The sequence below is a fragment of the Eutrema salsugineum genome, unplaced genomic scaffold (assembly GCF_000478725.1).
Source record: "Eutrema salsugineum unplaced genomic scaffold, Eutsalg1_0 scaffold_16, whole genome shotgun sequence".
NCBI classification, from domain to species: Eukaryota; Viridiplantae; Streptophyta; class Magnoliopsida; order Brassicales; family Brassicaceae; genus Eutrema; species Eutrema salsugineum.
This window is the reverse complement of record NW_006256858.1, coordinates 4,226,245-4,235,868: the sequence shown is the minus strand read 5'-3', so window position 1 is coordinate 4,235,868 and position 9,624 is coordinate 4,226,245.

Below are 9,624 nucleotides of genomic sequence, written 5' to 3'. Positions count from 1 at the left end.
TGTTCATTTCATATTACAAAAATGCAAGAAAAAAAAAAACATTTCTCCTCCGACCAAAGGACCATTTTACGCTTAACTATATTAAGCATATATAAATTGTAACGTTATCGATCCTTTTTAATCGTAGGAAGAAGTATATATGTACATGTATACAAGATTTCATTCTCGAGTATCATAAATAAAAAATAATAAATATTTGATTATAGGTTGTTGGAGTGAACCCAAAAATCTTTGGAATAAATTTTCAATTGAAAAATACTTTGATGTTGTTATATATATATATATATATTTGTCTTTTTGTCGTTTTTTTGATGAAAATTATGTATAAAAATCAATGCATTTCACTAAATTTCTCTCAAATTGAGGTTGAACTGTAACGAACATCAAACTTATGTTACCAAGAGGAATCACCACTGATGATCTTATATTTCATCTCTTATAATTCATAATCTGATGTATAAACTTAACCCAAATATATGATATATAGTAAATGTAACATTATATATTGCTAGAAACGTCATCAAATATTTTATGTAGATATATGATACGATTTCTCTAGAATTTGCACTTGCTTGTTTGGTAGAGGTTGATAAACTCGGCTAAAGTCGGTTCGATCGGAAAGATGCTAAGGGTGAGAGGTTATCTCGAAGGTCCTTAGGCCCAGCTCGCGAGAAACAAATAGTGATCGAGGGGATGGAAAACACCAAATGTTGATCTCGCGGGTAAAGGATGAACAGGCGTAAGACTTGATCTCGAAAATCCTGTTGCCCCTAAACTACTTTGAACGAAATCGAAACAAGATGCAAATGAAGGCTGCGTCGAATCCTATGATTGAATTTGATAAACCAAATAAAACTTTCAAGGCTAACCACCTAAGAAAGAAGAACTCAGAAAAAACAAGAGAAAATCTCAAATATATTGATGAAAAGTGAATGCCAAATACAAAGGGGTCTGGCTCTTTATATAGAGTCGTAAAAGAAGTGCAAAAGACAAGAAAATTAAATGAAAGCATTAAATAAGTTGATTGACCACTCGGCTCCCTTTGAATGTCCCTTCGGCTCCTTTCGCGAGTGATCGTTTGGCTTCTCGTAACGGCTATTGACTTAACTTCGGATAAGAATGATGTGGTCCCTTAACCTCATTAAAATCCTATCCGGTAAACCCAGTAGGACAAACCCGGATGCAAGGAAAAAGAGTATTAAGGAGCTACACCATCCGAGTAGGTCAAGAGCGTTACAGCTTGGTCAGTTAGTGTAGCATCCACATTCTTGGCCATCAGCTCGGTGCTTAACCTCCAAACGGCCATGGATAACTTCTTGGCTCGTGACCGCGTCATTGGACCGGTTGGCACGGATAAGACTTCATCTAGGTCGGCCACCTCGTCTTGCTTCACGTCCTGAACCTCGACTTCGCTTAGGTCGGCCACTTGGTCTTGATTCCCGACCTGAACTAGTTTTCCGGTCTGACCCTTAGTTCGCACCTCGTCCATGCTCGTATCATTTCCCCCCTCTTGAAAAGGACTTGTCCTCAAGTCTGGTCCATTTGGAAGAAAGGTAACTAAGTTAGAAATATTAAAACTCGAGCTGACAGTGTACTTACCTCGGAGGTCGATCTGGTAGGCATTGTCATTGATGCGGTTCAAAACCGTGAATGGTCCATCTACTCGGGGCAAGAGCTTGGACTTCCGTTCCTCAGGAAAACGTTCCTTACTTAGATAAATCCATACTTGGTCGCCTGGCTCGAACGTTCGTTTGCTTCTTCCTTTGTTTGCTTTTCTTTGAAATTGCTCGGTTTTCTTTTGAATGTTTTCCTTGGCCTTCTCGTGCATCTGTTTAACCAGTTCGGCTTTTTTCTTGCCATCTATGTTAAGTCTTTCACTCATAGGCAAAGGGGTTAGATCAAGCGGGGTAAGCGGATTAAACCCATACACAATTTGAAAAGGGGAAAACATGATAGTTGAATGAACCGAATGATTATAAGCGAATTCAACGTGTGGCAAGCAATCTTCCCAAGTTCTAAGATTCTTTTTAATCACAGAACGCAACAAAGCTGATAGAGTCCGATTAACTACTTCAGTTTGTCCATCAGTTTGTGGGTGACAAGTAGTTGAGAAACATAGTTTAGTTCCTAGTTTCGACCAAAGGGTTTTCCAAAAATAGCTAAGGAACTTAGTGTCCCGGTCTGAAACGATGGTTCTAGGAACCCCATGTAATCGGACAATCTCCCTAAAGAACAGGTCGGCCACATTCGAAGCATCATCGGTCTTATGACATGGAATGAAGTGAGCCATTTTAGAAAATCTATCTACGACCACAAAGACCGAATCTCTACCTCTCCTAGTTCGTGGCAACCCTAATACAAAGTCCATGGAAATATCGGTCCAGGGCTCACTAGGAATGGGAAGTGGGGTATACATACCTGGGCCTTGACTTCGGGTTTTGGCTATCTTGCAGACCGTGCATCGGCCACAAATCCGTTCCACGTCGCGTCTTAGGTGCGGCCAGAAGAAGTGGTCTTGCACCACGTTCAGAGTCTTAGCTACTCCAAAATGCCCCATTAGTCCACCTCCATGTGCTTCCCTAACAAGTAAATCGCGAAGAGATGTGTTAGGTATGCATAAACGGTTTTCATAAAAGAGATAGCCATCACTTTGGTAATATTTTCCGTAGGCAAATTTCGAGCTGGCTCGGTAGACTTCCTGGAAGTCTGGATCGGTGAGGTAGGCATCCTTTATCATTTCGAATCCCAGCACCTTAGCGTCCAAAGTGGTGATCAAGGTGTATCGACGAGACAACGCGTCGGCCACTATGTTCTCTTTGCCCTGCTTGTACTGGATGACATATGGGAAGGTTTCGATGAATTCCATCCATCTGGCATGCCTCTTGTTAAGCTTCTGCTGGGCCTTTAAGTGCTTGAGCGACTGGTGGTCCGTATGGATGACGAACTCCTTGGGTCACAGGTAGTGCTGCCAAGTTTGTAGGGCTCGGACCAAGGCGTATAATTCCTTGTCGTAGGTCGGGTAGTTCAAGGTTGCTCCACCTAGCTTCTCGCTGAAGAAAGCCACAGGTTTCTTCTCTTGCATCAGCACGGCTCCAATTCCAACTTCCGAGGCATCACACTCGATCTCAAACGTTTTGAGAAAGTCAGGTAACACCAGCAAAGGAGCATGGGTGAGTTTGTGTTTCAAGAGTTGGAAGGCTTCCTCCTGAGGTTGTTCCCACTTGAACCCGACCTCCTTTTTAATGATCTCGGTCAAAGGCGCGGCTATGGTACTGAAGTCTCGGACAAAACGTTGGTAAACCTAAGCTAGTCCATGGAAGCTCCGGACTTCGCTAACAGTCTTTGGGCTCGGCCAATCCCGGATTGCTTTGATCTTTTCTTCATCGACCTGGATTCCCTGCGAACTCACCACAAAACCTAGGAAGACAATGTTATTCGTACAAAAAAAACATTTCTTTAGATTCCCAAAGAGACGTTCTTTCCTAAGCACTTCTAACACCTTTTTCAAATGCAACACATGTTCATCTAAGGTCTTGCTGTAAATCAAGATATCATCGAAGTAAACTACCACGAAAACACCTATGAACGACCTAAGAACGTGATTCATCAAGCGCATGAAAGTGCTAGGTGCATTAGTGAGTCTAAAAGGCATGACAAGCCACTCGTAAAGACCATGCTTAGTTTTAAAAGCCGTTTTCCATTCATCACCTTCTTTCATCCTAATCTGGTGATAACCGATTTTTAAATCAACTATAGAAAAGATGCATGCACCATAAAGCTCATCTAACATGTCATCTAGCCTAGGGATAGGATGGCGATACTTAACCGTGATGTTGTTGATGGCCCGGCAATCAACACACATTCTCTAAGTTCCGTCCTTCTTAGGCACGAGCAAGACCGGCACGGCGCATGGACTCATGCTCTCACGAATATATCCCTTAGCCAGAAGCTCATCCACCTGTCTTTGAAGCTCCTTGGTTTCAACTAGATTAGTTCGGTAAGCTGGTCGGTTAGGAAGGGTGGCTCCGGGTACAAAGTCAATTTGGTGCTCAATTCCTCGGATGGGTGGTAAACCACTTGGGTCGTCTTCCGGGAAGACATCGACGAACTCCTGCAAAACATGAGAGATTCTGCTCGGTAAGACCGGCTCGGGGTTAGTATGACAAGCCAAAGCATCTTTAAAGATGAGTAGAACAAAAGATTTCTTTGTAGCCAAGGCATATTTCACCTCGCTAGGCCTCACAAGAAAAGATTCTTTACTCACGGGATTTCCCTCACAGGCCATTTCTAAGTTCTTCTCAGACTCTCTTTTTTGGTGTAAAGTGTTTTGGGGATCGCTCACAATGTTTTTACCTTTGGAGTTTTGCTCCACCTTGATCTGATCAAGATAGACTTCGTGTGGTGACAAGGGTGCTAGAACGATCTTACGGCCTTGGTGCTCAAAGGTATGTTTGTTTGAAAAACCATCATGGATCACCTTCTTGTCGAACTGCCACGGCCGTCCTAGAAGTAAATGACCGGCCTCCATGGGTAGAACATCGCAGACGACCTCGTCCTCATATCGTCCGATGGCAATTGGTACGGTGACCTGCTTAGTGACCTTGAGTTGCCTCTGGTTGTTGAGCCACCGCAAGTTGTAGGGGTGAGGGTGTTTACGGGTTTCCAAACCCAGCTTGTCGACCATGTTAGTACTGGCCACATTGGTGCAACTCCCTCCATCGATTATCAAGCTGCACACATTTCCTTGGACCAAGCACCAGGAGTGAAACAAGTTTTCCCTCTGATCTTCCTCCTTGATTCGTTCTTGTGCTATTAGAACGCGCCGAGCTACTAGCAGCTCTCCTGACACAGCTCGCTCCTCGGTCTCTTCCTCGTCATAGACCGGTTCGGTCTCCTCCTCATGGTCGGATACAATTTCTCCGATATCGAGCAAAAGAATTGCCCGCTGATTTGGACATTTGTTGGCGTAGTATCCTTTTCCCCGACACTTAAAGCATTTGATGTCACGCATCCTGGATGAGTTGACCTCGGCCTTGCCTGTGTTCTGGTTCGGTCTAGTGTCCATCCTCGGTTGGTTATTAGGTCGCGAGGGGTAGGTTGCCTTGTCATCTCGGTAGGTCGGTCGCGAACTGGTTCCAGGTGTATAGCGATTGGTACCTTTTCGTTTGAGCTGTTGCTCCACCAGAATGGCCTTGTGTAACATCTCGACCATGTCATTATACTCTTGTAACTCCATACGATCCTGCAAATTCCGGTTCAAGCCACTTAGAAACCTGGCCATGGTCGCGTCCTCCGGCTCGAATACGTCGGCTTTGAGCATTAAGCGCTCCATTTCTTGATGGTAATCCTCCACGGATTTGGTTCCTTGCGTGAGTCTCCGAAGCTTGGTATGTAACTCCCGATGATAGTGGGATGGCACGAACCGCTGTCGCATGAGGGTGGACATCTCATCCCAAGTCTCCACCAGCTGCTCTCCATTTCGATGGCGACAGGTCACGATCTGGTCCCACCAGTCTATGGCATAGCCATTGAACTCAGAAGCCGCCAAGTTGATCTTCTTCCTCTCTGATAGATCCTGGCAATTGAACACGATATCCACTTTCTTTTCCCATTCCAGGAAGGCATCTGGGTCGTTTTTCCCGTAGAAAGGGGGAATTCGTAGCTTCATGCCTCCTAGATCATTATCATTACGTCCTCGAGCCTGCTCGGCTTCTCGTCGTTCATGGACTGGTCGCTGAGGTCGTCCTCCTTCACGTTGGTAATTTCTGGCAGGAAAAATATTGCCTCGGTCGCGGTCTCCTCCAGCTCGGCCTCGGTGTGCTCCGCGGTTGCCCCGCGGCCTGACTCGGCTGCTTCCGGATGAGTGATTATCCGCATAGAATGGATTGTCCATCTCTTGCTCAAAGTTCCGATCCCGGCGGATATGTATTGGCTCCTCGCGGTTTTGATCGTTGGCCTCCTCTTGCCTTGGTTGAACTTCAAGCCGATCCATCCTTTGACTCATACGCTCCATCATTTTGGTGATCTGGTTGAGTTTGGCCTCCATTTCTTTGGGAGTATACCAGCGAACGTGGTTACCGTCTCTGAATGTGTAGAAATCGCACTCGCTCAGAGAAAAGTCAGATGACATGCACATACCTCGCAAAAAGAACAAACTTGGTAGTATAAATCCTTACTAGTGTTTCCCTCTTTGATTCACTCACTCTCTTATTAATCTCACAAACCCACAAGAGATTTTCTTCCGGTTCTAAAGGAGTTAATCGAATCACGATGACTGCCTCTAGGTCCCTTGGTTTATCAAATGTTTGAAAGGAGAAGAATAAGAAAAGATAGATAGAAAAGAATTCGGTTTTTTTTTTTTTTTTTTTTTTGACTTTTGAACTTCTTTTTTTTTTATAACGGAAATAACAGAAGAAAAGAGATGAGAAAAGGCGGAAGTTAGAGAGATAGATAGACACTACCGATTAAGCAAGTGGGTTCTGATACCACTTGATACGATTTCCCTAGGACTTGCACTTGCTTGTTTGGTAGAGGCTGATAAACTCGGCCAAAGTCGGTTCGATTGGAGAGATGCTAAGGGGTGAGAGGTTATCTCGAAGGTCCTTAGGCCCAGTTCGCGAGAAACAGATAGTGATCGAGGGGATGGAAAACACCAAGTGTTGATCTCGCGGGTAAAGAATGAACAGGCGTGAGACTTGATCTCGAAAATCCTGTTGCCCCTAAACTACTTTGAACGAAATCGAAACAAGATGCAAATGAAGGCTGCATCGAATCCTATGGATTGAATTCGATAAACCAAATAAAACTTTCAAGGCTAACCACCTAAGAAAGAAGAACTCAGAAAGAACAAGAGAAAATTTCAAATATATTGATGAAAAGTGAATTCCAAATACAAAGGGGTCTGACTCTTTATATAGAGTCGTAAAAGAAGTGCAAAAGACAAGAAAATTAAATGAAAGCATTAAATAAGTTGATTGACCACTCGGCTCCCTTTGAATATCCCTTCGGCTCCTTTCGCGAGTGATCGTTTGGCTTCTCGTAACGGCTATTGACTTAACTTCGGATAAGAATGATGTGGTCCCTTAACCTCATTAAAACCACATCCGGTAAACCCAGTGGGACAAACCCGGATGCAAGGAAAAAGAGTATTAAGGAGCTACACCGTCCGAGTAGGTCAAGAGCGTTACAGCTCGGTCAGTTAGTGTAGCATCCGCATTCTTGGCCATCAGCTCGGTGCTTAACCTCCAAACGGCCATGGATAACTTCTTGGCTCGTGACCGCGTCATTGGACCGGTTGGCACGGATAAAACTTCATCTAGGTCGGCCACCTCGTCTTGCTTCCCGTCCTGAACCTCGACTTTGCTTAGGTCGGCCACTTGGTCTTGATTCCCGACCTGAACTAGTTTTCCGGTCTGACCCTCAGTTCGCACTTTATCCATGCTCGTATCAATATATATAATCAACTTATATTCTTTATCTAATAAAACAATAACTGCAAAGATAGAAATTGTTTATATATAATTATGATTTATCTTGAAGGACACACTAATTTTTAACACTAATGTTTACTATTCTACTCCAAAAGTACTGTCTGAGGAGGTTGGTGACCTTTATGTAATTATGTACCAATAAATAAAAGAATTCACCTTCTTTTGTTTTAACATTGGCTGGATTTCACTGTTTTCGAAAATAGTTCTTACTTTTTTTAACTTCAATAAATTTAATAAGTTCATATATATATATATAACAGTTTAACGAAGGTAAATCGTCCAAAACAATTATATGCATATGAGCATATCATTATAATTTATGTAGTTTGTCTCCAAAGTTCTGCCAATTCCACATAAATTATTAATATTATACGATGGGAAGAAGAATCATTTACAATAATTTTAATTTCTTGAAATATAGTTGTAGTTATCAGATCTAAATGAATTAAATAAACGAACGTTTGATTGATTAGTCCAAATTTCCAGTTAACCAACTGATTGGTGTGCATGATATAAAAATAAGAATGAAAGAGAGACAAAAACGAACTAAAGGAACACTCAAAATAGAAAACAACGATATTGGAATTATTTAATTTTCATTTCTAATAAAAAAAAATCAACTGAATTATATATGCATTTTATTTGTCTGTCCATGCACACATTAGTATACGTACTTGATCAAGTATGCAACTATATTCCTCTGTGATATTTACTTTTTGGCAATTGATTAGCCTTGAACCGAAGAAAAGCATGTGACTCTAAAATCTTGAAGGGTTTTAAAAGTTGACTAGAGTTTTCAAGAATTAACCGTGGGTTTAGAGTTCTCTAGAATTCGAATCTAATTAGAAAATGTATGCAAAGTATGTATTTAAAAAAAAAAAGTAGTTATGAGTTTTGGTCTGAGGATGGATTTCTAAAATATTTTTAATCGATGAATCTTAATCTAAGGTTATTGTGTGTCAGACACACCTAATATACTTTTTTTGTCAATCACACCTAATAAAATTGATAAAGACAATATGCATGTAATATATATAATTATTAATACTCCCTCCGTTTCATAATAAATATCGTTTTAGATTTCATTTTTTGTTTAAAAAAAAGTGTCATTCTGTATTTTCTTTTTACTCTTATTTCCTGTTTTATCCCTCATTTAAAGATAATAATCTTTGTAATTAAATGTTATAAAATCATATCAATTAAAGGTATATTTGTATATTTTATTAATTTCTTAATCTGTGTGAAATGTGTTAGAATGACACTTATTGTGAAACGAAGGGAGTATATTATAGTCTTATAGAACACTAAGGTTTTTTTTATCATCACTAATCCAAAGATTAAGCGAGTTTGCCGATAATTAACGGGGCATTATACATGGACTAGTTAATAATTTGGTACCATATTACCATGCATATTCCCTTTGTCTGGTAAGTTTCGAAACATTAGTGCTATATATCCCCCTACTCGTGACGAAGAAATAAAGTATCCTAACCTTCTAGGTATAATAAATTATCGCCTTTTAATTATTATTATTATTATTATTTTTTGTCTAGGATCACCCTTGTTATGGAATTAAGAGCAAAATAAATAATGTAGAATCCAATTGAATCTAATACTTTATTTTCATTGGATAAAATGGATATGTTTTTCTTAGTAATCTTATAAGAATAACAAACATTAAAACATGGGTCACTCCTGGCTCCTCTGGCTTAGCCGATCTCATGGGAATAATTCAGATCAAGGGATATTTGTTTACCATGGTTTAAAAAGGTCCATCCCTAAGCATGCATGCATTTACCTTTTGGGTTGCTCATCTTGATAGGATGCTGGTAACATTGCGTCTTGTTGTTTGGGGTTAAAGGTCTCCTATCCTCTGTGGTCTGTGTTATAAAAAAAGAAAACATACATCTTAACACAAATAAAAAAAAATTATACGCTAAAGATTTTTTTGCAAATAAGATATAACAGTTTTTCATTGCAAAAATTGTCGATAAAACTTACATTGGTATATGAATTATTTAGCTCGAATATTTTGTGATCATAAGCATTAGCGGCAAAATTTAGCTACAAACACAAATACAAGTGTTTGGTAAAATATAAATATATTTTTTGTAGTAAAATTTTGTTAACTAGT